This window comes from Sodiomyces alcalophilus (genome assembly GCF_042370955.1).
Source record: "Sodiomyces alcalophilus JCM 7366 unplaced genomic scaffold ACRALscaffold_6, whole genome shotgun sequence".
Classification (NCBI taxonomy): domain Eukaryota; kingdom Fungi; phylum Ascomycota; class Sordariomycetes; order Glomerellales; family Plectosphaerellaceae; genus Sodiomyces; species Sodiomyces alcalophilus.
This window is the reverse complement of record NW_027263537.1, coordinates 3,906,615-3,923,912: the sequence shown is the minus strand read 5'-3', so window position 1 is coordinate 3,923,912 and position 17,298 is coordinate 3,906,615. Positions and strand designations below refer to the sequence as shown.

Here is a 17,298-nt window from a genome sequence, read left to right as displayed (position 1 = left end):
AGCCGACGCCGCACCCTATATCGCGACCCGTATAAAGGATTCCTAAAAGACCTACGATCTATATAAGAGTAAACCGCCTACTAACCCCCGGAAGGTGGGCGTCTAGCTAGACGATTAGCAGGACCGGCTTTAGGACTATCACGATATCGGGATATATAACGAGCCCCGGGAGATTTAGATTAACGATTTCTTTAACGCTATACGACCTGCCCTAGGTAACTGGGTGGATATAAAGGAAGTAATACTAGACCTTAAAACAGTATCGGTGATAGCCCTTATCGCGGAAAGGAAGAAGGCGGCGGAATAACTTAACGTGCCGCCTATTCGAAGCTATAAAACGGTAGCCTTCCCGGCCCTAAACCCAGGTAAAGGCGATAATAATAAAGGGCCGTAACTAACCGGGAGGGCTAACCGGACCAGAGCCTAGCGGGGCCGTAATACCTACCCTAAAGGTAAGTTAACTAACCGTATAAGCTCTAAGCGCCGGTAATTACTTTTCTATAAGGATAAGTGCCCCGCGTACTACCGGCGCGGCTATGATTTATAGGGCTGCTAGATACTATTCCCGGAGTTAGCGCTGGAGGGTTTTTAAGCTAACGACCCTATTAGGAGGCTCGTGGAGAAGTCCCTTAGGATAGACCAGGATCTATAGCACGCTATAAAGAAAATTAGGTCCCGGAATAAGAAGAAGAGGACCGCCGCTACCGCCACTACCGGATATAAAGTGACGGATAATAATAACGAAGGCGGTGGCGGCGGCGGTAACGGCGATAATAATAACAAAGTCTTCGAGGAGGCGTGACTACGTACGGCTATAAAAGCCGCCGGTAATAACAATAAAGTCTTCTTTAAGAGGACCGCGAAGCTAAAAAAGCTTATAAGAGCTGCGTAAGGTAAGGCGCTGAATACCGTCCGTTACGAGCCACGCCGGCTAGAAGCTCCGCCGGCCACCCTCTCGGCAGCTATATATCTATTATATTAGTCCGCTATATTAGACTTAGGTGCTATATCCCACGTTTTCTATAATAGAAGCAGATTTACGGATTATAGACCGGCCCGTCCCGATAATATTATAATCGCCGGTATTATAACGGTGCCGATTTCAGGATACGGAGACGTTATTATTATAATAGAAGGAACGGCCGGCCCGATAAAGTTCCGGTTAAAAGACGTAGCCCACTACGAAGATTTTATCTATAACCTAGTCTCTAATCAGAAGATACGGCAGAACGGTTACTAGTAGGATTAAGAGCCACCGAATAATTATATACGCCGCTATAACCGATTAATCCTTTATAAGCTAAGTGTCCACTACGATTAAACCGTTATAGAGCTATTTCTAGTCATTAACGCCCCCGTTACTACTACTCTTCTAGCCCCGAGTCTACTAATCCGAAAACCGATTAAGAGAGCAGCCAGCTTAGCCGACAGTAATCTATAGCATCTATAGTTAGGGCACGCTGGCCCTAATATAATAAAATAACTAGAAGAGTAGTTATAGGGCGTTAAACTAAAGGGGCCAGGAACGGTAGAGTGTAACGCCTACGCTTAATCGAAGATAAGCCGCTAAATTAGCCGGCGGACCCGTATAGCTCTAAGCTACGCCGGTAAGAGGTGGGTAATTGATTTCACGGATTTCCTACTAACCGCCGACGGATATATGCGGATTATATTCATTACGGATCGATATAGCGGATTCGTGGCCTGCTACGTTATAATGTTAAAGAGGGCCTCCGATATCTATATAGTTATAAACTAATATATACGATAGGTTTAGAGTTAATTTAACCGGTAGGTACGGGTCTTTAAGTATAATAACGAACTAATATAATCGCTCGAAATATAGGGCATAGCTAAGGGTTTTAGTATCTAATTAAAGTCCTTTTTAGTAGAGACCCCCGTATAGAATAGTGGTGCCGAAAGATCTAGGGCTATTATCGTGGAGAAGGTATAAGCTATACGAATATACTCCCGATTACCCGATTTCCTATAGGTTAAAGTCGTTCCTACTACCGCTTACGTATAAAACAGAACGCCTAAATAACGCCTTGGCTAGAAGCCCCCGTTTAAAGTTATCTATTAACGTAATCCGCAGCTAGGGCACCTTCGGGCCTTTAGTTATAAAGCTTTTCCTATAACCAAAGCAGCTCTAATAAGGTCTAGAAAGCTTTAAAACCGGCTAGCGCCGCGGGCCTATATTAGCTACCTCGTGGGCTACGATTTAACTAATATATACCGTATCTAGGTTCCTGGCCTTTGAAGGAACAGGATTATCCGTATATATGACGTTATCTTTAACGAATAAGAGTATTTTAACGGCAGACTTAAAGCCTTAAAGGACGATTTACGTTAATTAATAGAAGAGCAGCTAGCGGATATCGTTAATTAGATCCGCCTACCAGAGTTATATGCAATTAAGTAAGGCGAGCCGTAAACGGCAGCCGATACGTTTATAATAGCATACTTCGAGCCTATTCTTTAGTCGGGTAGCGAGGTTAACGAACCTCTCCTAAGGGCTGCGCCTACCGGCCTCGAGGTTCGGGGGGTAGAACCGTTTATAGAGCCCGAGAGGCCGGAACGACCGTTTATAGAGCCCGAGAGGCCGGAACGACCGTTTATAGCGCCTAAAAGGCCGGAACGGTAGGAGGAGCTTATAGAGCCTGCGAGGCCGGAGCTAGAAAAAGACTCTTCTATGGCTACGATTAATTACTAACGCCCGGATAGTCACCTTCTAACTCCACCAGAAACCCCTCCTTAGGCAGGGCTTATAGCGGCTGCTTTCACGGGCTATATGCCTATAAAGCAGGGGGGAGCTAAATTTCGAAGCTATAGCAGTAACCGAGTCTGGATCTCTGCTTTTAACGCAGGAAGATATACCCTATTAGTCCGTAATTTAAATAGTAAGCCGCTAACGAAGTTAAAAATTAAGAAGGCACTTAAAAGACCCCGTAAGATATACTATAAATAACTACCGGCCCCTCTAAGAAATTAATAAGACCTTAAAAACCACCTATACAAAATCCTATTCCGATAAGCCTAAAGGGATCACTTAAAGAGTTATAAAGAGATAGGCTTATGGATCACGGTGCTAAAAGACAGGGCGAAGGGGTATTAAGTGCTTAGCTGTATATAGGTGATAACCTATAAGTTTAATAAGCACGGCTTTCTATAGAAATATAAGGCTAGATTAGTGGTCCGCGGAGATTAATAGTATCAGGACTCGTTAAAAGATATATATATAGCCACGCTCGCTGGTCGCTCCTTTAGATCGCTAATAGCGATCGCCGCTCGTTTTAACCTATCCTTAATATAGTATAATATCGTTAACGCCTTCGTGCACGCCCCTTTACCCCACGATATATATATATATACGGTTGCCGCCCGGGACCGCGGTGCCGGGTTAATTACTGTTACTAAAGAAGGCGTTATACGGGCTACGGGAGTCTTTATTACTATAGCAAAAGCATATTATAGAAGTGCTAAAAAGAGACGGGTTTAAGATAGTGCCGTAAGAGCCCTGCTGCTTTATACACCGTGGGCTAATCCTGTTCTTCTATATAAATAATATCATAATCGGCCTTAAGGAAGACTTTAGAGAAGAGATAGAATAGGCTGTTAAAAGCTTACGAGAGCACTACGCCCTATAAGGCGGGTAGCCACTATAATGGTTCCTTAGGATCGAGGTTATTCGGGACCGTCCCTTAAGGAGGATATAGTTATTATAACGCGATTATATCGTGAAGGTAGGATATCTATTATTAACGGTATCTAACTATAAACCCATAAGTCCTATAAAGCCGGCAGAGCTACTACCGTACGCTAGAAAGTCTATTACGGTTAAGAGCTATTAACGAAAGATAGGATTAGTTTTATACGCTATAGTGATTATACGCCCCGATATCGCCTTTATAATATCACGACTCTATAGATTTAATATAAATCCGAGCCGTTAGTATCACGAAGCAGCCGATTATTTAATCCGATATCTGCTAGCTATGTAAACCTATGCCCTAGAACTAGGTAGTGGCGACTCTATCGAGGTATTCACCGACGCGTCCTTTATAGATAACTTAATTAATTATAAGAGCAGTTAGGTATTTATAATACGCCTATTTAGAGGCATAATAGCCTGGCGAGCTAATAAGCAAGTAACGGTAATAACGTTAATAACAGAGGCAGAGCTGCTCTTACTAGTATAAGGCGCGAAGGAAGGGATATTCACGAAGAGGCTATTAGAGGCGATAGGTATAATATTTAACGATAATCCACGATTATAGATACGATACGATAATAGCTAAACGATACGCCTACTAATAGCGGAGATCGCTTAATTAAATACACGATTACGGTATATAGATATATATAACTATTAGTTATAAAAGGCGTAGCAGAGTAGAAGGATTAAAGTTAGTTACGTTATAAGCGCCGATATAATCGCTGATGGATTAACGAAGATCCTGTCTAGGGAAAAGTTTATAAGCTTCAGGAAATAGGTAGGAGTAATAGATATACAGGGACGTCTCTATATAAATAAGCTGGAGGAGATCTTACCGGAGCACCTGGAAGAGCTGGAAGAGAAGTTCGATAGGAGCTACCTGGACGCTATAGAAGGGGATATATCGATAAAAGACGCCTATAAATAACGTTAACTAAGCAACTATTATACAGTTATTTAGTTAGGGGGGTATATCGTATAGGCTGGCCTAAAGCAGGTCCGGAGCGGGTTATTCCGGGCCCGAAAGTAGGAGTAGATCTGCTATAGGAATAAGGGCAGGAATTTAGCACTACGATCAGAGATTTCCACAGAGTCAATTTTGAATCAACAGATCGATCGCTTATTTTACGCAATTGAGTTGTACGCGGTTTGCAACAAACTGTGCTCCTGCCAGGTCCACAGGCAATAACAACCGAACATACAACGCGCTCGTAGTACGGTTCGTAGAATAAACTCTTAAGGCCCTCCTAACTATAGAGCCGTATCTATCCTGTAATAGTCTAATAAATAATTATTTAATAATATATATTAGGTAAGTAAATGTTATAAAATGTTTTATATAGTATTTATAGTATATTATTATTAAAGAAGGTATTATGTATATTATAAGATAATATATTATATAATTATAAGAATACTAAGACTTTTTAGAGTATTATAATTAATATAATAATACTTAGAATATATACTAAATACTATAGTTTTAATTACAAGTAGTAAAACATTTATTATTAAGAATATAAGTTATTTAAGCCAGGTATACTATTCGAGTTAGTAATAAGAAGAGATATATATTAATTCTATAATAGTTATTTATTATATTAGGAGCCTATTTAAATTCATTATATAAGGAGTTAGCTTTAGATAGGGGCTATATATAACCTAATAGACTATACTCTAAAAGACTTATAATTATATATCTTTTTATAGGAATATAATAGTACTATTTCTGAAATAATATAGTACTTAAAGGCCCGCGTAGAAGGAAGGTGGGATAGGGAGGGATAGGGAGGGAGGGCGAGGGGAAATATATTACTATTATCTTTAAAATAATATAGTACTTTATAAGCCCCCGGGAAAGGGAGTAAGGGGGAGGGGGTAGAGGGAATATAATACTATTATCTTTTAAATAAAAATATTACTTTAGAAGCCCCTAGGGAAGGGGGTAGGGGGGAAATAATATAATAATCTTTTAAAGAATATATTACTTTAAAAGCCCCGGGGAAGGGAGTGAGTAGAGGGGAGTAGGCTATAAAGAGGGGATAAGATAATATTTATTATATTAGAAGCCTACTTAAATATATCGTATAAGAAGCCAGCTTAAAACGGGGGTCGTGCCCGAAGGGCGAGCTTTAGCTTAGTCTATTATATATTAACAGTAATCTAATTAATCATTAAGAAAATAATAGTTATTCTATTATTAGGAGCTCACTTATAAGCGTATAAAGGAATCCGACTATATATATTTTAAATCGCGAGGAGGGTATAGGGGCTTTTCTACCCGGAGGGGTTTTTTCCTCCTATAACCAGCTAAGAAGGACCGTATAGCCTAAACAGGGCGCCTAGAATAGTTAAGATAGCGGAGTAAGAGAATAATGATAATAATAAAATTTTAAACCAGCTATTCTATAGTAGCAGTAAGTATTAAGACTTTTTAGAGTTATTTAACTAATTCTTATACTTATATAATTACTATAATAGTATAAATTCTTTTACGTTATTCCTAAGCAGTTAATTATTATTAGTTAATATTAAGAATAAAGATAGTTAACTAATATATTACGTTTTATAATCTAAAATAATATAAAGAAAAGACTGTTAATATTATACTTATAATAAGTAATAATTATATAAATATACTAGGTATCGTAAATACGATATCTTGGTTATTACTTAAGCAAATAACGTGGCGTGACAACCGCCGCGTAGGCTGTTAACGTAACAGTCGCCACCCAATCTTTCAGGGTCTTTTGCTAGCCCCGGATCCAGGAAGAAATCCCAGAAGTTAGTTCTTTATATATAACCTACGCGTTTGCGTAATAAGCAGTAATCCTACGGATCTACGAATTTAACAGCTTTTGCTTAATATTCCTCTCTTCCGCGCGTATAGCCTACTACTCGTAGCCTAATTTATTAAAAGGTTATAAGCCCGGGTTAGCAAAGAAGGAAATCTACTCTTTTCTACCCTTTTATTCTACTCGAAATACTAAAAAGACTCCCTGCCTTTTTAGGCCACCTGCCTTTTTAGGCTATCCCTTTATCCTCCCCCGGGCGTAGATCCTTATCTCCGACTATACGAAATTCCTTTATCTCCCGAAGACAGCTAATCGAATCGAACCGTTCGTTCCGATACCACGGTTCAAAGCTCTTTATTCTTCCTAATACGGTCGCCAAGAGTCATACCAAGAGGCCAGCTCTTTATTCCTATTCCGGAAAAACTATACGATCGGAATAAGACTCTTTGTTATAATCGGATATACTATTCCTTTATTTATAAAGGGACTTTTTAAAAAAGAAGGATAACGAATACGTGGATTAAACGCAGCTACTTTTATAGTTATTATAGCTCTATAAATAATAGCTATATTAATTAAGCCACTTAACCTACCGCGCTGCCTATAATAACAGGATATCGTAACGTGGTATATAAGCTTTTAGTAAAAAGTCCGCTTATAGAAATTCTATTATTCGCTTTATATAAGCATCGCTTTTCTTCGCGCTACGAGATCTATAAATAGCTTCACTGTTTAGACCCACTTTTAGACCCACTTTTCGAAGCTAGGCTAATTAGAATCAGACCTTTAGCTTAGTATTCTTTATTTCTATCCTTTATCGATAACGTAATAAAGAAAAAAGGAATAAAGGAAAACGAATAAAAATAATAAAAATAAATCGTTAAATAACTTAGTTAATTTTAACCTAAATAAATAATAAAAAATATCGTTCTGCTACTTAAAACTGGCTTAATAAGAGACTAGTAAAGAAATTTCCGTCCGGAAGCTCTAGGGTAGCATAGACTATCAAAACTGGACTATAGGAATATACGCTCATTTCGCCCGTAAAGGAAATTATATTAAAGACGTTATAAAGCCCCTTCTAGCAAATCCTTCTATAAAATAGAAGGAGGAGTCTCTAAAGGCAGCTAAAGATATACTCTCTGCTCTTTTAGATGGTCCCTTAACCCAGGTTTAAGGAATAAATAAAGCTTTAAAAGTATAGGAAAAGCTAAAGGATTTATATAAAGCAAAGGGATTCCAGGCCGACTATATCGTCCTGACTTCTTTTTTTAACCTCTTGCCTTCGGAATTCCCTAATCTCGAAGCGTATTTATATAAAATATAAAAGAGACTGCTTACCTTAAATTAAAGAGGTATATCCTTTTCTAATAAGGTGATCTTTACCTGGATTCTTAATAGTCTTAATAAGAGGTACGAATCTATAGTAGGGTATATAACTTAAGCTCTCTGTTATAATATTACTAGTTATATACTAGATAAATTAATAGCGGAATTAATAGATACTTTAAGAAAGGTCGATTAGCTATTAAATACCCTCCTTATATAAGGTTCGAAATTATAAAAGAATAATAATAAGAAACCCTGGAAGAAGACTAAGGGTTTATTCTATAAGAACTATAAGAAGCCCGGCTATACGCCGACTAACTACTACTTTCTCTATCCTAAAAAAGCACCTAAGAACTAGGTAATAAAGGATAATTCAGGATTAAGGAAAAATAGCTAGAATAGGGTAAATAAATCCTAGTCCTCTTAAAAGGATAAGGAAAAAAAGGAGGAAAGACGAGTCTCTCTCGAAGAGAGAAATATATAATAAACCTCGTACTAAAGACTAAGGAACAGCACGCCTTAGATACGTCTTTAGAGGAGGAGAACGACGAGTCTACTACGGTTAATATAATTTTAGATTAACAGAATCAGCAGCAGGATTAACCGCAGGAAAAGGAAAAAGAATAGGAAGACGATAATAAAAACGAAAAGGCCGGTGTTATTTTTAAAGACGTCCTCCCTCCTCCGTTTCCTCTTCTAGACCGTCCTAATCCTTTTATATAGGATTTAATAGATATAGATTAGGTATTTATTATCTCTTCCACGAATAAAGATATAAATAATACTAACCTTAATATAAATTAGTTAGTAGAAAAGATTTATAAAATATAAGCAGAAAATAGTATTAAATTAGATCTGAATTTCTATGTTAATAGCGGGGCTACGGCGTATATAATAACAAATAAAAGACTCTTTTCTACTTATAATATAAAAGAAAGAACCGTTCGTTAGGGTCAGGTAAAAGAAATAAAAATATAAGGTAAAGGAGACTATGTGATAAAATTCCGGGATACTAGAAAGCTTTTGCTTTTAAAAGAGTGTCTTTATATACCGGAAATAGGAACGAATATTATTAGTCTCTCTCGTCTTAATAGTGAAGCTCGCGGTCTTACTAGAAACAAGAAGCTCTTATTATTTAATAATAAAGAGCCCCTCTTTCTTTATATAACGGCTCTGCTTTATAACGGGCTATACTAGGCTGCAGCACGGGCACTATCGTATAGGGGGGTTAAGTCTTAGAAAATAAATATAATAAATACTAGAAAAAACATAAGGAAACTATTATAAAAAGGTACTTTACCTAAAGAACAGTCTTAAGACTTAACTAGAATAAAGAGGTTTCAGAGGTTCAAAGAACAGGTTTTAAAGAAACTAAATAAACAAAGAAAAGGGTTAGTTAAACCTCAACCAAGTAATAATATAATAAAGAAACCTCAAGAAGAGCTTTATAAACAAAGAGACCGTAATAACCGTCGAAGGACTACCTCTATAACTGAAAGCACAACGCTATGACATACCAGGATAGGTTATATTAACCCTATTACCTTAAAAAGTCTCTATACTAATACTCTTTAAAAGGAATATAATATAACTAACGAAGAGTTAACTAAAATATAGAGCTATAATGCCTATAAGAGAAGCAAGTCTATTATACTTGCGAATAAAGATTTAGTGAATAAATATAAGGACTTTTCTTATTTAGAAAAGGTTTATATAGACCTTTACGGACCGATCGAACCTCTTTCTTATAATAAAAAGCGTTGGATTTTGTTTATACTAGACCGTTCCATCCGGTTTCTATAGGCATAACTGCTCTTAGATAAGTCTAAAACGACGGTAGTTACAGTTATAAAAGAGTGGAAAGCTCAGGTGGAAAATAACAATAATAATAATAATAATAATAATAATAATAATAAATATCACTTCTTTATAAAAGAAGTGGATATAGACAGTGGAAAAGAATTTAATAACGCCTCTTTTTAACGCCTCTTTGCAGGTATAAAGCATAATATAAAGCCACCGTACACTTATAAAGCTTAAGGCTCTGTTAAACGAGTTATAAGAACTATAATAGAAAAGGTTCGAGCTCTTTTTTTCTACTTAGGGCTGCCTCGATACCTTTAGGGTAAAGCTGTTCTCTTAGCTGTTTATATATATAACAGATCACCTAATTCAGCTCTTAAATATAAGAGTCCCTTTAAGCTTTTATAAGGTTAGAAACCTAATATTAATAATATACGGGTTTAGGGTTCTATTGTTTATTATAAAAACAACGACCCGAATATAAAGAAACTAGATATAAGAGCACTTCGAGGTGCTTTAATAGGTTTTAATGACTATAACTATAAGGTTTATAACCTAGTAACTAGAAAGACTGGTTGGTTTCGAGACGTTTATGTCTTAGAGAATTAGTTTCTTCACTCTTCTTTAGACAACTATAATAATAGCTATACGCCTAAAAATAATAATAACCTCCCTCCTTATATTAATACTCAGGCATATAATCAGGTTTCTAACCGCGGGCCTTATTAACCCGTTAAGTATAATAAAGGAATCACTTTTAGTGAAAATACCGGTTAAGTTTTATAAAATATTCCTTTGCGCGTTTCGAAACGTTCTGTTAAGTCTATTTAACCTGAAGAAGAGAATAATAATAACAGACGTAAGAGTCTTTGTCTACGGGTAGCGGGCTATGAAGTTCTAGCTAATAATAATAATAATATAAACTATAGCCCGGCTAATAATAATAATAGCTAGAGTACTAGGCTAGAAGTCTAAATACCTTTAGAACTATTAAAACCGGACTATAAGGATCTAATATTCTATAATAATAGTGCGCACTTAATATATTATATAAAAGATATAATACTTAGAAACCTATAGTTTTAAGAGAATTCCCTATTTCTTTTAACTATAAATTCGATTAACGAACTAGCTACCTATAAACAGGCTATAAACTGCCTAGATAAAGATAAATAGATAGACGCGATGGTAGTAGAAATATCAGAACTCGAAAAGAGAAAGACCTAGGACTTAATAAGTATAAGAAATACGCCTAATAATTATAATAAAATAAAAGAAGACTACCACGTACTAGGAGGTCGTTGGGTCTTTAGAATCAAATATAATAGCTCTGGCGAAGCTATTTAATATAAGGCTCGGTAGGTTATTCAGGGGTTTAATCAGGTTCTAGGTCTTGATTATCTAGAAACCTTTTTAACTACCTGCCGGCCAGAAAGCTACAAACTAGCTTTAATACTAGGCGTATCACGCGGCTAGAAATTCAGGCAGTTCGACGTTAAAAACGCGTTCATTTATGCTGATATAGATACCCTGATATATACTATATAACCTATAGGCTTCGAGAGAGAAGACAGCTTAGAAAATAATAAAAATAATAATTATATAACACTCTATAAGCTTAATAAAGCTTTATACGGGTTAAAATAAAGTCCTAGACTCTGGTATAATTACCTAGTTAAGATATTAACTAAACTAGGTTACCGGGTCTCTGAATATAATAACGGACTTTTTACTTTTTATAAATATAATAAAATTAAAAGAATAGAAGAACGAGCTATTCTTTTATGCCACGTTAATAATATAGTGGCTTTAAGCCCTTCTAAGGATACTTTAGACTATTTCTTTAAGGAGATGTCTAAAGATATTACACTTAAAGACTTAGGTAAAATAAATACCTTTCTAGGTTATATAATAAATATAAATAAAGATAATAAGACTCTCTCTATAAGTTAGTTGCCTTATACTAATAAGATACTAAAAAGGTATAATAAACGAAGTCTAAAAAGGGTTAACACCCTTTATATACATAAGAAGGTCCTAGTACCAAATCCTGAACAAGCATTAACTAATAATATAAATAAATACTAACAGGAAATCGGGGCTTTATTATATCTAGCCTTATATTTAAGACCAGATATAACTTACGCAGTTAACTAGTGTTCTCGCTATATAAGTAATCCCTCGCAAGATCACTTTACTACGTTAAATCGAATCTAGGCTTATATAAATACATATCCTAATATCGGTCTTTTATATAACTATAATAAAGAAGACCTTAGTATTTATAGTTATTCTAATACCAGCTTTTCAGATATAATCGAGGATAGAACCTTGACTTTAGGATATATTTACTACGTAGGAGTAAATAACCCCGTTAGTTAGACCTTAACTAAACAAAAAGTCGTTACTTTATTAATAACAGAGGCCGAATATATAGCCCTTATAGAAGCTTCTAAAGAAGGAATCTATCTTTATAATCTATATAAAGATATACTATAGAATCTAGGTCTACATTCTAATACAAAAGGCAATAATAATAATAATAATAATAATAATAATAATAATAATAAAACCCTTGAAATTCCTACTATCTTAATAGATAGTGAGAGTGCAAAGAAGCTCGCCGAAAACCCTGAATTTTATAAACAGGTAAAGCATATCGACAGGCAGTATCACTACTATAGGTAATAGCTATAAAATAATAAAATAAAGATCGTATATATAAATACGAAATTTAATATAGCTGATATAATGACTAAAGGTTTAGTAAAAGAGACTTATAATACTCTTTGCGGTTATATAAACCTAGGTTATAAGGACGATACGTTGCCTGAGTATGATTTACCGCCTTATAATAATATTATTAAAGAATTAAAATACTAGGTTTTAATACTTAATATTCTTAGTTCTTTATAAAGGGAATAACTAGGTTTTTTACCTTCGGGTTTTCCTAGATATTAAAGGTTTTTCTAAACTTTCCTTTAAATAATATACTATAATAATAATAAGGGTTTTTGAATTTTCCCTTGAATTAAAAAGAAGAGGTTTTTTTAAATTTTTCCTCTATGTATTCTAGTCTTAGATAGACTAGGATTACTACGCTATAACATAATATAATTATAACTATAATCTAACTAAGCTACACTTATTATATAAGAGTTAGCTTACGGGGGGGTGTTGATATTATACTTATAATAAGTAATAATTATATAAATATACTAGGTATCGTAAATACGATATCTTGGTTATTACTTAAGCAAATAACGTGGCGTGATAACCGCCGCGTAGGCTGTTAACGTAATAGTCGCCACCTAATCTTTTAGGGTCTTTTGCTAGCCCCGGATCCAGGAAGAAATCCCAGAAGTCAGTTCTTTACACATAACCTACGCGTTTGCGTAATAAGCAGTAATCCTACGGATCTACGAATTTAATAGCTTTTGCTTGATATTCCTCTCTTCCGCGCGTACAGCCTACTACTCGTAGCCTAATTTATTAAAAAAGACTATTACTTAGCTTTAATATTAAAGGACAGGCTTAATTATTAATATATAACCTTTATTTTCATACGCTAAAAATACTCTTTATACATTAGAAATAATCTACTTAATTATAGGAATAACTAATTACGGTTATACGGTCGCTTAATAATCTATCGTATTAGGAGCCCACTTAGAATTAAGGTATAGGGAGCTAGCTAAAAATCGTAGCCGCGCCCGAAGGGCGAGATCTTCTCTCCTCCCCCGTAGGGGGAGGGGAGAAATCTTGTTATACTAGCTAATAAAGATTTAGTAAATAAATACAAAGACTTCTCCGACCTCGAAAAGGTATATATAGACCTCTGCAGCCTAATAGAACTAATAATATATGATAAGAAGCGCTGGATCCTGCTGATTATAGACCGTTTCACCCGGTTCCTTTAGGCTAAATTACTGCCTAATAAATCAGAAGTAACCGTCGTTCTAGCTATAAAAGAGTGGAAAATACTAGTGGAAAATAATAACTACGATATAAACATAAACGAAATAGATATAGACGGTAGAAAGGAATTTATAAACGTCTCCTTTAAGCGTCTCTTTTAAGGCGTAAAATATAATTTAAAACCACTATATACCTATAAGACCTAAGGCTTAGTCTAATAAGCTATAAGAACTATAATAGGAAAGGTCTATAACCTACTTTTCTACTCAGGGCTACCTAGATACCTCTAGGGAGACGCTGTATATTCAGCAGTATATATATATAACAGGACCCTAAATTCAGCTATAGATTCTATGACCCTTTTCGAGATGGTTAAAAAGAGAAAACCGAATATAAATTATATCCGGGTCTAGAGCTCTATAGCCTGCGATAAAAACAACGACCCGAATTAGCAGAAACTAGATGGCAGAGCTATTCGTGGCGCCCTTATCGATTTCAACGATTATAACTATACCATATATAACCTAGTCTTAAGAAGAATCGGTTGGTTGAGAGACGTATATATACTTGAAAATCACTCTTCTCCAGACCCTAATACCAGTAATATGTCTCTCTAAGCAGAACAGTCTTCTAACCTAGAGCCTTATTAGCTTCTAGAAAAAACTATATAATAATAACAGGTCTCGAAATAACCTTTTAAGTCTATCTAAACCAAAGAAGAAAATAATATAGAGGGGGCAGACCCGTGTTCCGGGTCTAGACGTTATGGATATCACGTGACTCTGTACGTGGTCCTAGGGATCTAGTCTTATTCCGGCTATTCTTTAGAATAGACCCACTATATCTAGCTAGCTTTTTCGTCTAATCCTTTATAATCGTTACCTATTATATAATATAATCACAATTTGCATTATCCTTCCTTTGTCAGATATCTAGACGATCTAGAAGAGCCGACCGTAGGCCTGCCTGCCTATCTAGCTATTCGTTCCCTGATCAGACTACTACCGACCCTTCTAGAGGCCCGACGACCGTCTCCTCGGGACCCTTAGCTCTAGATACGGACCCGTGACGAGCCTAACCCTTCCTTTCGGCTAGCCTATTAGTTAGTTATTTGTTTTGCCCTACGCGGAGCCGTTCTGTATACTAACGGCTTCGCCTTTCTTTAATTAGTGCTCGGAGGCGGATATATTCGGTATAGGATTCCTATGTATAAGAGTAGTTCCAGTCTGCCCCAACGAACGGCCCGTTAACGCGTTAATACAATACGGTCACGGTTTTGTCTATTCTATTTTAAGCCTTTAAGTCTTCGGTTTTAAGCTTTTAAGTCTTCGAGTCTTTAGCGTCTAGATACGATACGGTTCTGGTTAGTCCTTTAATAACGGGTAAAGGGCTTAGGATAAGGCCTAGAAGAATATCGCGTTACGTAGGCACTAGAATAAGAGGTCTAAAAGAAGACGATTCTGTTTTGAGTTTGAGTTTTAATTCCGGTTACGATATAATAATAAAAAGAATAAAAATACTATATATAAAAACACTAAAAATAATATCCCGGAGCCCGAGTCTCCGGAAGAGCGACCCCGATAATGCTTTGAAAGAGTAGAGGCTGTCTGTTTATTAGTAATAGCTATAGCCTATCCTAATGCAGAGACTGCCTATATATTAATAGTCCTATAGATCCGGTTTAGTAGTCCTAAGTACTACGGATTCGGAATAGTAGAGGCTGCCTGCTTATTAGTAATAGCTATAACTTATTCCGACGCAGAGACTGCCTGTATATTAATAATCGAATATAAAGAGGAAGATATCACGACGATATCGTAGAAGGAGGAGGATAAATACTGGTAGTTAGGGTTAGCGTCGCGCGTAGGATAAGTTCCTATTCCTCTTAATCGGGTTAACCTTTTATTTTAAGGTCGTCGCGAGAGTCACGCTAAAGGTATATAAAGGAGCCTTATAGGAGCTATACGCTTTATAATTGGAAGACCCTTTACTATTTATATTCTGTTCGTCTAATTACACTAACGGTAACGTTATTATATATTAGTAGCCCTTAGTTCCGGGTAGCCGAAGTAGTAGTCGGAAAGGCCGCCGCCGCGGTAGAAGTACGACTCTATAGAAGAGTCCCGCTTAGCAAGAGAGTCCCGCCCGGTATATTCCTATTCGTTTAATTAGGTGCTATTCCTATAGTTAGGATAGCCACCGTTGGCGTATATACCGGAAAGGAAGAGCCCTGTTAGCTTTATAATCCGGAAAAGCTATAATAGCTCCGCGCTTTAGAAGAACTGGCGTATTAGTTCCGTTAATCCTATTATTCCGGCGCCGAGCTCCTATACTAGCTCCCCTGCCTTTACCGAGTTTATAGTACCGGTTCCGAAGAGTCCTCCCGTGGACTCCGTGATAAAGGAACCTACTACTACCACTGCCCCTCCTGCTATTCCTTTAGTTTAAAGTACTCTTATAGACTTTATGGATAAGAAGACCCCTACCATTCCCATAGTAGAAAAGAGTCCTCCCGTGGACTCTATTATTTCCGCCGCGCCTACTATTCCTACCGCTCCTGCTATTCCGCTGTAGAGCTCTCGCGCTAGCTCCTCTGCCTTTACTAGTCCTATAGCACCGGTTCCGAAGAGGCCTCCCGTGGACTCTACTATTCGCGCTAATTAGCCTATCTCTACGCCTACCAGCCTATATTCCCGCCTACCTCCTAGCTAAAAAGAGATAATAGAGGTATATATTAATAAGTATATAAAGGAGGCCGAAGAAGAGGAACGGCGATATACTATAGGACTACCTCCTGCTATAGAAGCTGGTACTGACCCGTTTATTAATCTCTTTACCCGCCTACCTAAATAAACGGCTTTTTTTCTACCCGATAGCTTCGAAAATACTTATTTATAGTAGTATATAAGCTATTATAGTCTATTAAGCCGGCTATATATTAAAGAGATATTTAGTACCTCCCTCGAAGAGGAGGTAAAGAAGGTAGAGATTTAAGCTTTATAATAAGTAATAGCCTCTATAGTATAGTAGTAGTATACCTGGTATATAGTTAAGGTGACTAGGTCGGTTCGAATCTGGCTAGAGGCGTATATAAAAAAGGAACTCCTTTTCCTTTTTTACGCTACTCGGAACCTATTCTTACGGGCCCTTATCTGCCTTAGCACGTAGATAAGGGTTAAATAGGGGGCCCGTTAGACCCACCTTCTACCCGGCTTTGCTAGTCGATAATAGGTGCTATAGGGGAGTTAGTCGCCTTGCCGTGGAAATAAGAAGACCGTATCGCGCTGTCCCTAAGCGCGTAAGTAAAATACGCGGCGTCTCTTCTATGATACGGAGGCAGCCTCTTATACTATTATATAACCGTTAGACGTAGGCACGTAGCCTATATTAGCCCTACCTATAGCTATAAAAAGAGTAAGGGAAGCTTGGGAGCTTTAAACCCTAGGAAGCGTATATATAAGCCGCCTATAGTAGGCCCGTAGGGGCTAGCCCTAGGGTATACGGGGTATATAAAATAAAAAGGGATAGCCACGCGCGCGCCGTTAATCGAGCATATAATCGGCTTTAAAGCCGCTACGGGCAAAATGTTATAGGCTACCTAGTATAGAAGCCGCGAGTTTTGTATTAGTAGATAAGTTAGTATCGGGGCCGCTACGGCACCCGTATAAGGCACTAATCCTTAAAAGAAGAGAGTATAGGGGTTTTTATCTAAATCTTATACTAGTTCCCTAAGTCTTA

General features: G+C 36.8%; 1 non-coding gene across 1 annotated transcript; it reads left to right on the top strand.

Annotated features, from left to right (window-relative positions):
• Positions 1-16,572: 16,572 nt before the first annotated feature.
• ACRALDRAFT_t218 lies at positions 16,573-16,647 on the top strand. The gene has a single exon. It is a non-coding gene; the product is annotated as a tRNA-OTHER (tRNA).
• The last annotated feature ends 651 nt before the right edge of the window (positions 16,648-17,298 follow it).